Source organism: Chelonoidis abingdonii, chromosome 17 (genome assembly GCF_003597395.2).
Source record: "Chelonoidis abingdonii isolate Lonesome George chromosome 17, CheloAbing_2.0, whole genome shotgun sequence".
NCBI lineage: Eukaryota > Metazoa > Chordata > Testudines > Testudinidae > Chelonoidis > Chelonoidis abingdonii.
This window is the reverse complement of record NC_133785.1, coordinates 1367403-1387420: the sequence shown is the minus strand read 5'-3', so window position 1 is coordinate 1387420 and position 20018 is coordinate 1367403. Positions and strand designations below refer to the sequence as shown.

General features: G+C 42.6%; 1 protein-coding gene across 5 annotated transcripts in view; it reads right to left on the bottom strand.

The window, feature by feature from the left end:
- The window catches only part of SLC6A1 (solute carrier family 6 member 1), a 121254-nt gene that overhangs the window by 67830 nt on the left and 33406 nt on the right, over positions 1 to 20018 (bottom strand). The gene's annotated exons all lie outside the window — the stretch shown is intronic.

Below are 20018 nucleotides of genomic sequence, written 5' to 3'. Positions count from 1 at the left end.
GAGGTGCTCTGTGGGATAGCTGCCCACAATGCACCACTCACAACAGCGCTGCAACTGGTGCAAGTGTGGACACACTGCAGCGCTGGTCGCTGTCAGTGTGGACACACTGCAGCGCTGGCCGTACACAGCTGTACGACCACAGCTGTAACGGCCAGCGCTGCAAAACTGTAAGTGTAGACAAGCCCTTAGTGAGCACCACGTGCCTTGTGTACTGAATGAAGCAGTGTGTGTGAGAAAAAATAGTATGTGATCACATAATTAAAGACTAATACATATGCAGGGGCGTGGGGACATTTTAAGGTTGCACATGCAACCTTAATTCTGGTATTTCCAGATCGTGGCCTGGCCTGCATTTTGGCATAAGGGAGTGAAGGTGGTATATCGGGAACGTACAGAGAAACAGGGTTAGGGTTAGGCCTTGCAGAGCCACTATGTTGCTGCATCATAGAGATGAGTGGGAGAAGGCAGGAAGTGGAGGAGCCCTGCCTCCATCCCACCCCACCCAATGCACCTAGTAGCAAAGTTATGCCATCACATCAGGGACCATATGCAGAGATGGAAATAGACCTGGTCACACTTTGCTCCCTCCTCAGAGCAGCTGAGAGACTGCGAGATTCTGACCACCTGAGCAGCACAACAATACTAATTGCTGACCCAACCTTTCATTTGTATCTAGTCAATTTATTTATTTTTAATGTAGCTATCAGACTACTTTGTAGAGCAGTGTGTGGGATATGATTAGCAGGTCTTTAAGTATGAGCAGAGCTACAAAGCTGACAAGTTTTCACAGAGTAGTGCCAAAATGAAAATATATAGTGCCATACCAATCCAATACCCTCCATCCCTCTAAAAGCAATTCTGTTGTGTCAGCAGCGCTTTGCAGAAACTGCCACTTTTCAGTGACTTACAGCTCCATGAATAAAATGTATTTTGTGCTGAAACTTGATGTTGTGCATCATTGCAAGGAGCAGCACATCCTGCTAATGGTGTAGCAGCAGCAGCTGCTATACATGCTCGCCTAGCTCTCAAACCCACAGTCTAGCCCTAGGGTTGTCAGGCATCAGGTTTTCAACTGGAACACCTGGTCGAAAAGGGACCCTGGCGGCTCCGGTCGGCAATGCTGACTGGGTTGTTAAAAGTGTGGTTGGTGGCACAGCAGAGGCCCAGGGTTAAGGCACACTCCCTGCCTGCCCTGGCTCCTTGCGGCTCCCAGAAGTGCCCACGAGGTTCTTGTGGCCCCTAGGCGCATGAGTGGCCAGAGCGGCTCTGCGCGCTGCCTGTGTCCCAAGTGCCAGCTCCGCAGCTCGCATTGGTCAGAAACCATGACCAATGGCAGCTGTGGGGGCAGCGCCTGTAGGTGCGAGGGCAGCCACAGCATGCAGTCTCTGTGATGCTCCTAGGGTTCACAGAGACCTGGCAATTACTTCCTGGGAGCCGTAGTAAGTGCTGCCAGGACCCCGCAACACCCTCCCGCATCCCAACCCCCTGCTTCAGCCCGGAGCCTCTCCTGCACCCCAAACCCTTCATTCCTGGCCCCACCCCAGAGTCCACAGCCTCAGCTGGAGCCCTCATGCCCACACACACCAACTCCCTGCCTGGAGCCCTCTCCTGCTCCCTGAACCCCTCATTTCTAGTCCCACATAGAGCCTGCACCCCCAGCCCAGAGCCTATACCCCCCCTTCACCCCAATCCCCTGCCCCAGCCGGGAGCCCTTTCACAGACCCCAAACCCCTCATCCCCAGCCTTATCCCAGAGACCACACCCCCAGTCAGAGCCCTCACCCTCCTTCCGCACCCCAACAGCAGCCCAATGAAAGTTAGTGAGGGTGAGAGAGAGCAAGCAAAGGAGGGAGGGGAGATGGGGTTAGTGGGGGGTGGGACATCAGAGAAAGGGTGGGGTCTCATAGAAGGGGAAGGCAGGGGTGTTCGGTTTAACCCTATCTAGCCCATAGGATCTGATTCAAACTATTGTACCCAATGGAAAATTCACAAGGTTCTCCCTGTGTGTCATCCTGTAAAAACTATGAATTATATTGAAATTACATGGGCCAAATTCAGACAGGTTTAAGTGGACATAATGCAAATTTTATGCTATATTTTCAGTATTGCCAGTCCAGAGTTTAAAAATGAGTCAGGACTCAAAAATATCATGAGACTGGCTTAAAAGTTATGAGATTTTTAAAAATAGTATTTTGGGTTCTTATTTGCCTCCTCGTTGTTGAGCCTTTAGGGCCGACTTGGGCTACATTTTCAAGCTTCTCTGTAACCAGGCGGGCTAGAAACATACTTTTTCTAAGAAACCTAAAGCTGAGCTTGTTCTCACCTAATCACAGCACAAGAGTTCAGGCTTCAAGGAAAATACCAAACATCATGAGACTGACTGGAGCAGCCATCTTGCTGAATGGCATTATTATTTAGAAGTTGAGATTCTGGCCATACATTCATGCCTCCCTGGCCATCTCCAACTTTGAAATGTGGGGATATTTGGTTTTATAATTTTAATCTAAGAGAGCAGTCTCAGATCATTTAAGGAAGAACGTTGCCTTCATCATCAATTCATTATTCATAAATATGTAGGTTTTCAGCCTCGTAATAACATGGGTGGAATCCAATAGAACCTAACAACCTATTGCTAGTGTCTGCTCAAAAGCCCTGGAAACACTGTGCGCCAAATCTTGATACCATGCAGTTGAGTAACTTTTACTCCTCCATGAGCAGCTCCACTGAGAGGGGAAGGATGGGCTAGTGCAGTGGTTCTCTAACTTTTGTACTGGTGACCCCTTTCACATAGCAAGCCTCTGAGTGTGACCCCCCCTTTATATATTAAAAACACTTTTTATATATTTACCACCATTATAAATGCTGGAGGCAAAGCAGGGTTTCAGTTGGTGGCTGACAGCTTGCGACCCCTCCCGGAATAAACTCACAACCCCCTGAGGTGTCCTGACCCCCAAGTTTGATAACCTCTGGGCTAGTGGTTAGGGACCTAGCCTGGGAGAGCAGCTTCCAATTCCCTGCTCTGCCACAGACTTCCCATGTGACTTTGAGCAAGCCATTTAGTCTCTCTGTGCCTCAGTTCCCATGTGTTAAATGGGAATAACTGCACTGCGCTACCTCATGGAGGTGTTAGGATAAATGTATTAAAGTCTTCTGCGCTGAGCATAGATACCATGGTAATGGAGTCTATACAATACAAAAGATAGATTACAGGAAGTCCATACTTAGCAACATATGGAATAAGATCATTTTTCTTACAGTAACGCACTGCTATCTGTTACTGAACATGAACTAGTTCAAAATAAAACTGCCTTCAAGTAAATTCATTGTCTCTTAGTTGACAAGATCTAAAACTGTTTGCAGTGTGGTTACAGTCATGCTGGTCCCAGGATATTAGAGAGACAAAGTGGGGTGAGGTAATATCTTTTCTTGGACCAATGTCTGTTGGTCAAAGAGACAAGCTTTCGAGCTTCACAGAGCTCTTCTCCAGGTCATCTGGTATCTCTCAGAATCTAACACTGGAATTCACATATTTACTTACTCTGATAAACATACCCAGGCACATTTTCTTGGCTAACATTTGAACTCCCAAGCATAGATGACCATAATTTCCTCACAGTGGAGGCCCCATACTCAACATGACCGGTTTGTGGAAGAAATTAACACAAACTTATCTAACTTTTACTCCGCAATACACATGCAAAGGAACATGAAAATAAATGGCATCACTCAGTCAGAAAGCAACCAGCTATGCACGTGTATATTAGGTTATTTGATAAAGGCCCTGATCCAGCAAACCATGTAAGTATAGGAGTAGTCCCACCAAGTCAAAGGTTAAGCATGTGCTTGAGTGTTCTGCTGGAACGTTGCTGTAAAGGCTAGAGGGTCATATGCTCAGCAGATAAAACTGGAGTAGCTCTGTGAATTTCAACTAAGCTACATCAAATTACACCAGATGCAGATTTGGGCCATGAGTGATTTTATAGTATAAAAAGAGACAGCATGTGAAGAGTGAAAACAAAATTCAAAAGGGACTGGACAGGAGCAGAAAGTTCAAGGTTTACAGCAACCAGACTGTGCATTTGGTACAATAGTTTTGTACTTGCATTTTGGTTTAATTTTGTTCTTTGCATGTTTTTATTAAAAGAGGGCTCTCCTGATTCAGTGGGGTGCAAATTGTGCATTCAATATCCAGAAACATAATTTTGTTCCTTAATATTAAGCGATATAGTTGGTAGGATTGAATGTGGTTTTTCAAGTCTGTGGCCCTGGTCCTGCAATGAGTTGATGTGGAGCTCCATGTGGGTGCAGGGATCTGCTCCTGCAAGGCTCATTGCAAGAACAGGGTCCATGTCATTAGGTACCACCCACTGCTGGGTGAAAAGAATGGCAATTCTAGGAACAGACAAGTGGAAGAACCTTGTGGGCTATTGGGATCCATTTGGGCACAGTAATAATTCAAACCAGTCTATTTCTCTGTAGTTTTCACAGCTGCTAGCAGACGCCAGACAACAAAAGTGGAGATGAAATGGCGATTATGTACCAAGCAAATAGGTACAGCTCTTTTTAAAGACTGCCCACATTCCATCATGAACTCAATGGAGAGATCAAAATGCAAATACATCTCATACAGCTCTTCCGTCCTACAGGGTGTTCTGCCCCTTCCACTTCTTACTCAAAACTTCTCCCTTGGACCTTTTTAGGCTCTGAGCTCTTGGGCACAAAGGCCATGTCTTCCTCTCTACTTACAGGTAAAATCAATCACAGTGATGCATAAATGGGGATGCACTAGAATGGAAGTTTACAGGCCCAGTTCTGCAAAAAGCTGTGTTCCCTCAACTCCCACTGAATCCAGTGTGCACTGGCTCAGCCCCTACTGGAGGAATGCATTTTCATGGACAGGAAGTGGTAGTTCCCAACAGCTTTGGGGCTTGGTCCTACAATCCTTTTTTCAAGCCAGGCTTCGACTGGCTTTAGTGGGAGTTGAGGTAAGGTTGGGCCTTGAGTTGGAGAAATGACATTGATTAAAGAGACTCCTTTTCTAATTTTAAATTTCATATGGATGCAGATCTGAACTTCCCTGAAGCTGATAGCATTTAGAAAGGAGGGGTGGGGGTAGGCTTGGTTGATGCAAATCTCTGTTTCCTAATGTACAAGTCTATCAGCTGACACCAGCAGCTGTTAAAGTAGTTTGTTCCAAATGCCTCTGATGTATTATTTGGCATGTATAAATTTTAGACCCCAGCTTATCATTTTAAATAGCACTATTTGCTGAACATTACAAAGACCAAGCCTTTGAATTATGCACTCATGCTTCATCCACATTGCCGTGTTTTATATTACGTACAAAAAATAGGTTATAAGGACACATTACCACATATGGCTTCTTTTGGAGAAACCAGAAGGGATATGCCCTCAAACAAAATTAAATTTGATGGTTACTTTTTCAGCTACTGCTTCAAGTTAAAATCAATTTTCTTTCTATTTTAGTTTCTTTGATCCTCAGGCTTCAATCCAGACCTCCAGGTTTAAATGGGATTTCATTTTGAAATGAAAGCAGTTTAAACTGGGGGCAAGAAATTCCCCATCCCCTGTCAAATCAGGAATTTAAAACTGTATGCTATTGAAGTGTCTAGCAATCTATAAAACTTTCTGGCTTGAAGTGATAAGGACAAACAATCAGTAAGCTTGTTCTGAAAGTAAGAGATAAGCCAAACAATTTGCTTTCTTCGTGCTTCAAAAAGTAGAAGCTCAAGATAAGTTTTCAAATTTTGCAAGTGGTCAATAGGTGAAAACTGGTCATCTTTTTCTTTGAGTGATGACTGAATTTCATTACTCTATTGACAAAGCAAGGTATGTGTTTTCCTTCTCTCACAGTTATTATAAGCCTGCAGTATACTTATTATGAAAGAAATTATGCAGAAGAAAGTCAACTTCTGCTCTCAGTTACACCACTGTCACTCCAAAGTGACATTATATTACTGAGTATTTTGTGGCAGTATAGTCTGTATTATACCTCTTAAAGGATATTATCTATCTCAGGTCAGTTCCTCAAGGTGGTGTTCGGTTATTATTTGGACAAAACTGCCATCGATATCAGTTTTCTAGCTGTACAGTAGCTTCAGCAAAGTTTTTATTAGTTGGGACATCCAATACCCCCTCACCCCCAGTAATTCATCATTTTCATTAAGCAGAGATTAAGGTGACTCCTTTAGTAAAAGGAACAAAGAATTGCTAAGATACTAGTTAGAATAAAAAGCAGTAATCTACAATATTTGCAAAATATTTGCAAGAATATTTACTATGCTGTAGCTAGGGGTTAAAATGTCTCATCTCCTGAGGATATGAATGAAAAGTTATTTTATATGTTTATTTTATTTTATTTATTTTGTACATTCCTTTATAAAATACCTAGGTGCAAATACAAGAGTTAATAATATCACACATGGCAAATAGACATGGTCATAAAGTTAGATAACTCCAACTCCCACTTTTCTTTCTAAACCATCAACGAAACTGGTAGCAACAAAGAAACAAAGATAAGAACTTCATCCAGTGAGCACAGACACATCCATGAGAACACAACAGTTCTGAGCTGATGGCTTGAATGAGGCAACTCAATCAGCCACAATTTGTCAACTTAACTTGAATAAACAACACTTGCTTGCATGCTGGCAACCCCTGCAGCAGCCATACAAGTGCAGCTAGAGCCTGCATCCCAAAAACTAATCCCACACTTGCTGAGCAGAGTCCCCAAACCCAGCTGGTGATGCTGTTCAGTACCATATAGTTTCAATGCCCACTTTGGGGGAAGTTAATTTAGGCTCATAAGCAGTCTGTGGGGGTCAAAGTCAAAGGCTCATAACCCTAGGACAACTAGACATCTATATGGGCAAGTGAAGTGTCAGGTTTCCTGCTCACCAGACCAGTCCAACAGGGTGGACTGAATGACTATCATAACAGCCTGAGCGCTCTCAGTGGTGGTAAGTGGAGAAGGCCTGAGCACGGCACTGGAACAGAGAGAAGCTATTCAGATGGGAAGAGGCAGGACAAGGGGAAGGGCTGGTTCTGACTGAGGTCAGCTACATAAACAATGGCTTGGAGAAGATGGTGGGACGGAGGAGAAGCGCACTACAGAGCTTTGGTTTCAATGCGCTGTCCATCTGTGCTCTGATCTCAGGTCTGTCTGTCTGTCTGTCCAGTAAGGCAAGCAGATGGTGCAGGAAACATTTTGATTTTGATTTTGATTTTTAAGAGGCAGAATGATGTTTGCAATTTACAGGCCAAAGTCAGATGTTTTGAAACAAGAGGGAGAAGGCTTTGTTTGGCCCTGTGTACATAGAGAAGTTTTTTTGTATAACCTAGGGTATTAAGTTGAACCAACATAGTTATATTGGTATAATCCCTTTTGGAGCACTTTGATTCTAATATAAGGCCAGGCCTACATGAAAAATTTTTGCTGCTATAGCAACATTCATTAGGGGTGTAATTTTTGCCACTTTTGTACTGGCAAAAGATCTAGTGCAGACACATAGCAAAAAGCACTTTTGATGGTATAGTTTATTGTATAAACTATGCTGGCAAAAATCACTTTTTGGCAGTACAAGCTTCATTGACACAAAGATAGTATGTCAGCATAGCCATGCCAGCAAACCTTTTCAAGCATAGACCTTGCCTAAGAGTGCCTTAGTTAAGCTAATGTTGGTTGCTTTGAGCTAATCCACAAAATAACCTCTCATGTCCATGCATCCCTACTGACTTTAGTCTTTAACTTCCAAACAGTTATGCCAGTATGACTATAGTGGTATAACTGGTAAAACTTTCCTGTGTAGACAAATCCTCACTTGCTGCATAACACAGTTTGATTTCATTTTGGGACAGAGATGGTCTCTTCTCTGCTACTTTTTAACAACCTTATAATTGCAAGGTTAGCTGCATTTGCCAATGGTCAGGAAGTTTAATTTGTCCTTGATTGGCAAGCTAATTATTTTAAATGCAGGTGTATGAAAACTACTCAAAAATATTTGAAAAATATCTGGAACACAGGGCACCCGGCTGGGTTTTCTGGATTAAAAAATAAATAAATATATCCATCATCCTGAATCAAATGAAGTCAGGGCTGCCCAGAGGATTCAGGGGGCCTGAGGTCTTCCGCCAAAGACCCGGCACTTTGGCAGCGGGTCCTGGGGTGGAAGGACCCCCTGCCATGGGTCTTCAGGGCACTTCAGCGGCAGGTTCCGGAGCAGAGGGACCCCTCACCACCAAAATGCCATCGAAGACTCGGAGCGGAAAAAGCTCTGGGGGCCCGGACCCCGCGAGAGTTTTCTGGGGCCCCCGGAGCGAGTGAAGGACCCCACTCCAGGGACTGAGAAAAACTCTCATGGGGACCCCTGTGGGGCTTGGGGCAAATTGCCCCACTTGCCTCCCTCCTCTGGGCGGCCCTGAATGAAGTCTGCATATGCATAGAGTCAAAAGCTGATCCCCTTCCGAGAGTGTCACTTTATTAACAATGAAAACAACAACAGTAACAAAATACATCTCCTATCATCTCCCCAAGCTCAGCAGCTCTGAGGGTTTCTATTTCAGGACCACTCAGCCCACACCTTAGATGCTCTTTCTTTAGATAGCCACTCCAACTTCCCTTACATCTAGGTGGGGCTATAAAACACCAGCCTCTGAATCAGCAGAACCTATTTAGCCCTTTTCCAGAAGGATCAATAAGTGTCAGTGATTACCTCTAAAATTACTCATAAGTATCCTGAAATCCACAACAAATGAGACTACACATGTGGGTGGAATTTTCAGAAGAGCTTAGATGGCTTTCAGTGGGACTTGTGCACCCAAATCACATAGGCACTTTTGAAAATCCCACCCTTAACCACCAGCCCATCTGCCTTTCAGGGTATATTGCTCATGGTGGAAATACTACTCTCATTATCCTGCATTGATAATTATCACTCTCATTGATACACTGCAGTAGTATCAAGTGGATCTTAATCAAAACAAGCCCATGCCCACTCCAGGAGCTGGTGAAGAGGTATGTGAATGGTCCAACTATAGATGCTTTCCATCCTAAATTAGTGCCTTGAAATGGGACCAAGGACAAGTTTGGGACCCCAATCACTTAGTAACCAGCAACAACAGCAGGCAGCACTTAATGTGAGATGGGGCTAGTGCTAATTGAGTAGGATAAGATTGAGGCTTCAAACCAGATGGCCATTATCCATAATGTTGCTCAGGTATTAGAATTTTCGCTTACATTTGGAATAAGTTATGACAATCTCGGTTCTGACTCACACTCTGACTGGTGGCACTGTCATTTATATTAAACTAAATGGGCAATGGACACACTAGAAAGAGAAGAATACAAGTGAAAAACACTGGGACAATAATCCGTAACAGAACAAATGGAATGCAGAGAAATAAACATCCTCGGGTAACCATGAAAACAACAATATTCCATTTTAATTTACTTGAGAAAATGAGGCCACAGCCTGGAAACCACATTTGTATTCTTAGCTGCCCGTGGATATTAGATGAGAAATATTATTCCTCAGCCTCCCTCCAGCATCTCAAAGTTATTTAACCTGTGGTTGCAGCTATTTCTCTGCCCTCCTCCTGTCCAACCACAGCTTGATTTGGAGACATTTAAATACATTGTTAACTGAATCCTTCTGCAAGGGCCACTCATGACAAAATGCTGCTAGTAATAGCTCAGCTACTATCTCAGCACTAGCCGACACAATGATGAAACCTCAAAACAGGACGAGATGTGAGAACTGATGTCAGAAAGGCACACACTAGGGTAGCAGAAAAAAACTAGGACAGTAAGACCTCTCAGATTTGATCTCAGGGTTTCCCAATTACAATAATAATATTTAGCTCTTCTATTGCACTTTTTATCAGTAGATCTCAAAACACTTTACACAGGTCATCAGTATCACTACCCCCATTTTCCAGATGGGGAAATTGAAGCATGGAGAGTTGAAATAACTTTCCCTAGTTTGCCCAGCAGGCTAGTGGCAGAGCCAAGAATGGGACCCAGTTCTTTTGAGTCCCAGGCCAGCGCTCTGTTCACTAGGCCACACTTCCCACAGCTAAGAAAGCACATTTTTTTCTGGATTACTCTATTGCTAGTGCAGAATTTATTCTCTTACTTCATTTTGTGTCTAATAAAGGCAATGTGGGTCTGCCTACCTTCAAGTAAAACTTCTTGATTGATTTTATTGGGAATTTTGCCTAAGGACTACAGGATCGGACCTTTGCTTGCATCTGATTAGCTAGTGTATAATTGTGCTCAAGTACCTTACCTCTTCCTATTGCTTTATAAAGCTACACATGTGTTGTATTGCTGAAAGGTTAAACAATAATTCTGTTAAAGGACTGGTTTTCTATCTGTGTACAAGTTGCATGTGTATTTATTATGTGCTATTAAGACTGATGTTAAAGTATAAAAATGTCATTTATGATGTACACTCTACAATTTTTGAGATTATTCAGCATTTCCCACCAAATGAATCTGTTTTGTCAACGGCTCATTTCATTTTTAGGGAACTAACTCAGAGATCTGATCTTTAGACTAGGGATAATTCTGAAGAATTCAAGATCTCTGTGAAAACCAAACAACTTGAACATCCTCTTTTTACGAGCTTTCAGTTTTTGCCCAATGAAGGGCTACATAATTGCCTGCAACTGCAGTTTCAACTATAGTAAACCATATGTAGCATCTCTCCCATGGAAACATTTAGAGCTAAGACTTAATTAGCCTTCCTGATTAAATGGCAGTTCATAACCATTACTTCTTTCAAATATGGAGTGCAGTCTCCCTTGAATACTGTTCTTTCCACGATAAATGAAGACAATTCACAATGATGAAGTTAGAAGAACAGCTCCCAGCCTCATTTAAAATCTGCGCATAACTTCCATTCCTGAGCTTTGTCTCTCTGACTCTCTGCGAGACAGTATACTACAGATCATAAACATCACTATTACACCTTAATAGGGAACTTCAGTACTTGAAAAGGTCTCCCACAGACAGCACAATTTCAAATGGTGACTATATAGAAAAATTAGTAACTGAACCCCAGAGTATCTATAGTCCTGAAACCCAACATACTCCCACTTTTTCCTATGTTGCTTAGTACTGCTAAAATGATCATGACGGAAGAAGATTCTCTCTTTACTGGGACAACTGGGATTATGGCAGATCTCAGGAACTCTGAATTAAAAGGATGAAGTTAAGCAAAAGTAGCAGTAACCTTAAGGAGTAAGACCACATTTTTAAAATGTTTAGGCACTGAAAGATGCAAATAGGTACCTTGTGTGATTTTTCAAAAGCATGTGAGCACTTACCTCCGACCAGTGGGACCTCTCTGGAATATTTAATTCATAATGAGTTGGTGCTTTTGAAAATCCCACTAGACATCGTATCTGCATCTTTTAGCACTTAAATACCTTTAAAATCTGACCCCAAACCACCACTTCAAGGTTTTTGTTTGTACCTTTATGACTTTTAAAGGGGATACAAATTAATCCTGATTTAGTATTAACTAGATCATTCCACAAGCTAACCCTCATGGATATGGTGACAGCATTTTTCTAGATAATACCACTTCATACAGTTTAACTGTTCTTATTTTCTAATTTAGCATTAAGATGCACATTTTAATTTAAAATAAAAATATAGAAGGATGAATCTATGATCATGAGTGAAAATTGTAAATGTGAACAAAATTTAAACCAAAAATCACTAACAGTAAAGCAATGAATAGGAAATCCCAACCTATTCAGTTCCATGATGCCAAAATCCAGCTGGTGACATAAGAACAGGCATACTGGATCAGACCAAAGGTTCATCTAGCCCAGTATGCTGTCTTCTGACAGTGGCCAATGCTAGGTGCCCCACAGGGAATGAACAGAACAGGTAATCATCAAGTGATCAATTCTCAGTTGCCCATTCCCAGCTTCCGGCAAACAGAGATTGGTTGTTAGCTAATAGTCATTGATGGACCTATCGTCCATGAATGTATCTAGTTCTTTTTTGAACCCTTATAGTCTTGACCTTCACAACATCCTCTGGCAAAGAGTTCCACAAGTTGACTGTGCATTGTGTGAAGAAATACTTCATTTTATTAATTTAAAACTAAAGACAAATAATTTCATTTGGTGACCTCTAGTTCTTGTGTTATCAGAAGGAGTAAATAACACTTCCTTATTTATTTTCTCCACATCAGTCATGATTTTACAGACCTCAATCCTGTTCCAAGCTAAAAAGTTCCAGTCTTATTAATCTCTCCTCATATAAAAGCCATTCCATACCCCTAATTATTTTTGTTGCCCTTTTCTGAACCTTTTCCAATTCCAATATATGTTTTTTGAGATGTGGCAACCACATCTGCACACCGAATTCAAGATGCGGGCATACCAGGGTTTATATAGTGGCAATATGATATTTTCTGTCTTATCATCTATCCCTTTCTTAATGATTCCCAAGATTCTGTTTGCTTTTTTGACTGCCACTGCACATTGAGTGGATGTTTTCAGAGAACTATCCACAACTCCAAAATCTCTTTCTTGAGTGGTAACAGCTCATTTAGACCCCATCATTTTATATGTATATAATACGTACATGCCAGCCCACCTTTTGCCAGAGCTGCACTGTGAGTAGCAGCCCTCCTGATTTCAATCACTCTACAGAAAGGCTGCTAAGCATGATAATTCCATTCACATAGCTTGTTTGGAGTCACAAATCTGACTGGGACTTTCAGAATCCCAGGTAGTGCAAACAGAACAATGACGACAGAAGGAATCCCCAAGAATAGTGTTGACAACTCTCATGATATTTAATTTTTTTCTGAAAGCTTCAGCTCCTGTGATTACATTCAGCTGGGGGGGTGGGGAGGAAGGTAAGTTTCTACCCATCATGGCTGCAGATAAAAGCTCAGAAACATGAACCATTAAAGCTCAGACACCAGAGAGCAAGTTTCCCAATCTCCTCTCTCCAACAGTAGGTGAGAGTAAATCTTGCTCAGAAGAGGAGGAAGGAAGAACAAAGAAAGTGGGACTAGTGTTGTGCATCCACATGGAATCCCCCAACCACAGTAAGACATCATCACATACATAAGAAACATTGTGGTGAATCCTGCTGGGAGGGGTTGTTGGGGGCACAGGAGGAGTGGAGGGCTTGTGGGAGGGGTTGAAGGAGATGTTTATTTCTGAGAACATGTTAGGGGGTTCAGGGGAGCCAAGTGGTTGGGGGCAGGAAGAGGAATGAGCATGTTATGGGGAAGAGGGAACGTTCTGGGAGTTACAGGAGGAACAGTTCTATAAGGACACAGTGCAGGAGGTCTATTACACAGCATACTGGGGCCAAACATGAGTGTGCCAGGATATATGATAGAGGAAGAGGTATTATAGGAGCAGTGGGAGATTTGGGGGGCAGAATGAAGCAGAGGGACTCGTGAAGGATAGTTTTGTAGGGGAAGTTAAAGGATTTTTGGACAGCCAAGCAGAAAAGATACTTCTGTAGCTAGCTAGGGACTAGGATGCCAGCTCTGGACATTGAAGTTCTTATGCATTTAAACTTTTAAGCACTCCATCAACTTAGCTCTGGGCTGCCTTCTGAGCCCCTGGCCACACATTGAATAAGCATCCTGTCCAGGCTCCAGGTGACAGCCAAGCAACAGAGGCTCAGGGGGGACTCCAGATGCAGGCTTTCCTGCCTTCTTCAATGCACCCAGGCTTCCTATGTCTTTCTGGAGGGGAGTATTGAGAGCCAGAGAGGATTAGAGACTGCAGCAGGATCCCCTCTGCATAGGAACCAGGCTGTACCTGAGGGCTGCAGCCTGGTCTATGAGGAAGAGGGAACCCTTAGGCTATGCCAGAAGTCCAGCTGCAGTACAACTCTTCCAGTTTACACTGCTTGCATTCCACTCCTCCCTCCAGCCCCTACTCCCTCCTGAGATCATTTCTGCTAGTCAGCCCTTATTATTCCCTATTTGGGAAGGGAGGTTCCAGGGAGAAGGAGATGAGGCATCTGGGTGTGTCAAGGAGGGAGCAGCAGAAGGCAGCAGAGCAGAATCAAGCGCATATCTCAACATTCACACATTTGCTTTCCTCTCCCAGCCCATTGTGCCTGCCCTCATCCCCACTGGACTCTCAAGGACAAAGTGTATCACACATGGAGCTCTGCAAACCTTGGCATCCGTGCAGAAGGATGGACTGAGGTGGGAGGCAGTGGAAGCATTGTGGACAGCAGTGACAGAGAATATAGAGGAGATGGCAGAAAATAAGAGGATTTAGGGGAGAAGCCAAATGCCCACAAGCAGGTGTCAAAGGGGAATCAGGCTTTAGGGGTCGGTGGAATTCTTCAAGTGTCAGGACCACATAGCTGACTCCCCAGCTTGCCTGCCCACCCGCCCGCCCACCCACGAGAAAATCATTCCATTCCATTCTCAAATCCTGAACCGTGTGTGTGTGTGTGTGTGTGTGTGTGTGTGTGTGTAGATTTGCCATAAAACTGGACTCTGGCTGCCACCAAAAACAACAAAGGAGAATTATGCTATGGCAATTTTTTTTCATCGTGCTGAAATATTCTCCTGGGAGAAGTGAAATAGCTGTGTGCCAAGGATGAACACTTCTTAATTTGACAATAGTCTAGAATACTAGCCAGAATGCTAGAACAGTGTCAGATGGGATGTAAAGGAGGGGTAATCAGGAGCAGCGCCAGGGTTTTTGGTACCCTAGGTGGGGGTCCCTCTGCACTCCTGGTCGTTGGCATCAATTCTGCAGCGGAGGGAGGGTCCTTCTATGCTCCCGGTCGTTGGCGGAAATTCTGTGGTGGGGGGGTCCTTCCGCGCTCCCGGTCTTCGGGGCACTTCGGCGGCGGGTCCCAGAACAAGTGAAGGACCCGCCGCAGAATTGCCGCCGAAGACCCAGAGAGTGGAAGGACCCCCCACTGCCGAATTGCCGCCGAGGGTGGCAAAATGCCACCCACCCAAATCCTGGCATCTTAGACGACCGCCTAGGTCACCTAAATGGAAGCGCCGGCCCTGGGGGTAATTATGAAATTTAGCATTTAAAATCCCATCTGGATGGATTTTATAGTCAAAATGTCTTCTGGGGGATTTGGCCAGGCCTGCTCACATTAGGCCCTCAAAGGCCTGCAGGTCAAATTTACATAAGGGCAATTGCTTATTTACATAAATTTGAATATTCACTGCCTGTTGGGAACCAAAGTACTCTTTTTCTCCACATCTTCAGGGGGAGATGCCCTGTTTCCCCTGCAGCAACTTCACAGCTAGCTCTGCTTCCTTACCCACTCCCTCTCTTCCCCTTAGATCCCCCATCACCATCTCTCACCCCATTTCTCTCATTGTTCCTCCTCCCCTGAGATCTCTGAGCCTCATTCAAAACTCCCACTTGTGTTCCACTTTATTTTTATATATATATAAAAATCAAGAACAATGTGCTCCCTTACTATATTACTCCGAACACTGGGGGCGGGCAGAGTCTCTTCTTCGTAGCCTGCCTGGACAGGACTCATCTCTCTATTGCTTCCATTCTGTTAAATGTCACCGTTTCTATTTGCAGCCCTGAAGTCCTGATATTTTTTGGAGGCCTAAGAAATCTCACAAGAGCCGGAGGTTAGGCAACTGTATGTTTGTGTAGAAAATGTGCAATGTCTCATTTATGATTTTAGTATAATTTCGGTTACTTGGCAGTGGCACACAGGACTGCTTGCTTGATATTAGAACCTCTGGGACAACATAAAATACCAATTACCTAGCCTCATTGTTGATCACCCCTTTTGATTTTTAGACATAATTTATCCAAACTGCTTCAAAGCCAAACTAATACACTTGCTCCCTAGGAATTCCAGCACGTGCATTATTACACATAGATACTGCTTTATACGCTGGGTGGATTCTTTCTATGACAATATTCCTAACAATAAGTCCATGTTTTGGATTACATGCAAAAGTATCATCATGATAATCTGTGGCCACAGAAGATCCCATGGTATTTTTCTAGAGTTAACCCCAGACCCCTGGCCAATTCCAATTCAGGTAATTACATTCTGTCTACTTAAATTTCCCCTGTGCTGTTAAGCATTTGTTGTAATCTCAAGATATGACTGAAGTTGTATCCAGGTTACTGGAAGCTCCTAAATCAAAGCACTGAGACTTAATATTGAGTAACATAATTATGAGCTTTATTGCTCATGTCTAGGGGGTGACCCAATGTCTCGTTTTTAAAGGGACAATCCAGTTTTGGGTGACTTATATAAGTACCTATTACCCTCCACCCCGTCCCACTTTTCGCAGTTGCTATCTGGTCACCCTACACATGTGTACACTACATAGGTAGTCACAAAGCTCTCACTAAACACTTTTCTGGCATCAGCTGGCTGGATCTAGTAGAAATCATGGGATAAATTCTCTACAGATACCCCTTTCCCCCAAAACCTTGATCAGGAACCTCCAGAGCATGTCAATAGTACATTACAATTGGCTTTCAGTGCTGCATGAAGTCATCCTTATCTCCCTCTCTCACAAGAGTGTAGAATATTTTGTTACTACAGAAGTCCACAACAATAAACATGGTATTTTATTACAAGAAATAATTCCAAAGAGAGGTAATTGTTCCAAACCAGGTAAGAATTTAATTTTTCTTTTGTTTTCTGGTTCTTTTGGGAAGTGGGTCACCACATTTGGGGGCAAAAGAAAAGCAAAATATTGAACCACACCAGAGATCTGGCTGCTTAGTTCTGCTTCATTACAAAGCAGCTTATTTTGCAAAGAAACAAACAAGAAAAATAAGGATCAATGACTACAAAGACAACTAGAAAATGTTTAGCAGATGACAAAATCATTCTGCATTAATCTCAACACCCACTAACTCAAAGCAGCTTGGAAATGAGCGATGCATTTATGCTTTGAAAAGTGACGGTAAAAATGACATCTGGGATTCCATATTTATTGTGCCTGATTTGCCTTTGCTCAGTTTACCAGTAAAAAAAGAATGGTTTTCATACAAACAGCCTTAAAAATGCATCCTGGGATCTGAAAACAAAGCTGTGTTCGTTCTGGCTCACAATCCTCATCAAGACTGGGAATCTGGTATGCTGTCTGCGTTTGTCATGAACTTTGTGATTTCTGCAATTTAAAACAGATTGATGGATGTTCCATAGACCTGTGTGGAGCTGCATTAGCTTACTTTTTAAAAAAAAATAGTTTCCAGCCTATATGGCTATTTAGACAATCTTCCAAAAATGAATCAAGTGTAACTGATACAATGTGTCCCAAGTCCTACCGGCCTGCAGAACTTCAGTGGAGCATTCCATAGTTTATGCGAAGTATGGATTTTCCCTATTTAAATGAAGGTTTTGCTAACTTTTATTAAATCTGAAACACAATTTAGTTTTGGATGCAGCAAAACACTTTAGCCCTGATCCAGGAAAGTGGCTAAGCACTTCTTTGAGTTAATTAAAATCAATTAGTCTTTGACTTAGAGTCAGCTTTGATTTAAGCCAATGGGACTTAAGCATCTTCTTAAAGTTAAGTAAATGCTTCATCTTCTACTTTACAGAATGGGGCCGGACAAGTGATGGCTGCTCTGGTGATTAAAGCACTGGACTGTTTCTCAAAACATCTTGGTTCAACAGATCTCTCTCTGTCACAGGCCTCCAAGCAGACACTTGCTTTCTGGGCAGGTCACCATCTCTGTATCTGAGTTTTCATTTGTAAAATGGGGATAATAATTCATCTTTATTATTTTTGTTACTGTAACCCTTAGAATCCTCAACCATAGACGAGGACCTCACTGTGCTAGGCACTGTATAAACACAAAGGCAATCATGGCTTCCGACCACCCTCTGTTGGTCTTATTTATAAGATACAAATACTGTAATAATATATATTTCTAATGTCCTTTGATTTGTTTTGTTCAGCTATGATTCTGATTCTTCCCAACTTTCTGCTATGACACAGCTGTGCATCTTCCAATACTTTGACATGACAAACCGCCTTATGTGTAATAATGGTACTGAAACCATGAAAGTCATGGGTTTGAAGCTGGGTTAGTTAATGATTTTGCAAATGATGTTCCAATCAAAACAGAATCCAGCTCACTCTCCCAAATTTATATTAGCTCTGTAGCGAAAACAGGAGTAAAATAGTCAATAAAGCAAGTAGTGTTGTAGCTGTGTTGGTCCCAGGATATTAGAGGAACAAGATGACTGAGGTAACATCTTTTATTGGACCAACTTTGGTTGGTGACAGAGACAAGCTTTTGAGCTACTCAGAGCAATTCTTCAGGTAAAGCAAGCAGGCATGGTTCAGAATTCTCATGGGAAGCTGATCTGGTCAATAAGAATGGGCCCTTTTTAAATCAATTGCTTCTCTACTCATATTCTAACCATAGCTGCACTATAAAAAAGAAATATAGAAAACAGGAAAAGCACACATATTGTACAATAAACCAACCTAGACTGAATCAGAACCCTTAGCCTTCAGATTCCTTCCTTCTCTCTAATGGAGAAAACTATATTACACTATGAGCCTGGTAAGATCAAGAAATAGCTTAATTTCTATGCAGGGAGGGGTGGGTGGGTTAAAGGGTGATATTATAAAAGATCTCTAGCAGAATCATACATATTCAGAAACCAGAAATCAATTTAAAAGAAGAGACAGAGACCAGAAGGAGCAGTGCTCTGGTTACCTTCACAGTAAGTTGCACAAAGTTCTGAGGTGTTACAGTAACGAGTAGGTCAGTAACAACATTTATGTCACAGTTTCACGTTAATTGCACCTGTTTTCACCTTCTGTGGTCCAACAACGGCACTCACTTAAAGGATTCCAGCCCCCAGATGTCACCTCTCTTGAACAGAGATCAATGTCACTCCTTCCTGACCAGGGGTCTTAAGGTTGCTCAGCTCCCTGGATTTACACTCTGATATCCCCAATAAGCCAGACTGCCTAAACAGGCCAGTACCTGCACTTCGCTAGCTCTTTGAAGGCTATGACCAATGCACTGCCTGCATTACACATTACCACAAGCTTCTTCAAAGAAAGCACTTTTTTTCTAAGCATTATAGAGAAACATATTAAAACAATAAAAGTTCCTACACACATGCTGTAAAACTCACTAAAAGTCACCCTAACTTCATCCTAGGGCTCTGGTAGGTTTTAGTCCTTCAAAACTTGTTTTATCCCGATAGGTACAAGTCCATCTGTCTTAGATCCAGAATGAGGATACAGGCTGAGCAGATCAGTTGTTTCTTTTATCTTGGCCTTCTGCAGGTAACCAGCAGTCAATGACCATCTCCCCAAGGCATAGCTTCAAAAGGCTGGGTTTTCACATAACCAGAAGTGAGGAATTTTCATTAACAACTCCCTAAGGAATCTCCTGGAAATCCATTTAACATTTATTGTCCCCCAAATTCATCTTGTCTGGCACATTTTCAATACAGTCTTTTGAACTCTCAGTTCTAACATTGGTCACATGCCCTCCACCCCCACCAAAAGGTTTCCTACAATCCCAGCCCACAATAATACATAAACTTAACATAATATGATCTTTCAAGGATACTGCAGGACATTGCCATACCCATCACATTATGGTAACAATTAGCAGATCAGTGATAACATTTCCTGACAAAATTCCAGCACCGGGGGCCCTACTTGGCATGCCTCGACTGGATTTTTGTGAGTGGTGAGGACAGAAACAGAATAGCTTATGTCCCAGCCCCAAAGAACTTACACTCTGAGCATTAGACAGGATGTTAGTGAGGGGAACAGGGGTGTAGCAATGAGATGAGAAAGGATAAAGATTACAGAAATACGATGACATAGAAACTCGGTATATGCACATGCATATCTTCATCAGTCAGTAAATGTTGTTTGTTTTACAAAAATTATGAGAACAAAACTGTAATACAGTGAACATAACTGACTCATATATTGTGGGTATTTAATTAAGCCCTATAACATCACAGTGACGAAAGCAAGATAGACAGAATAA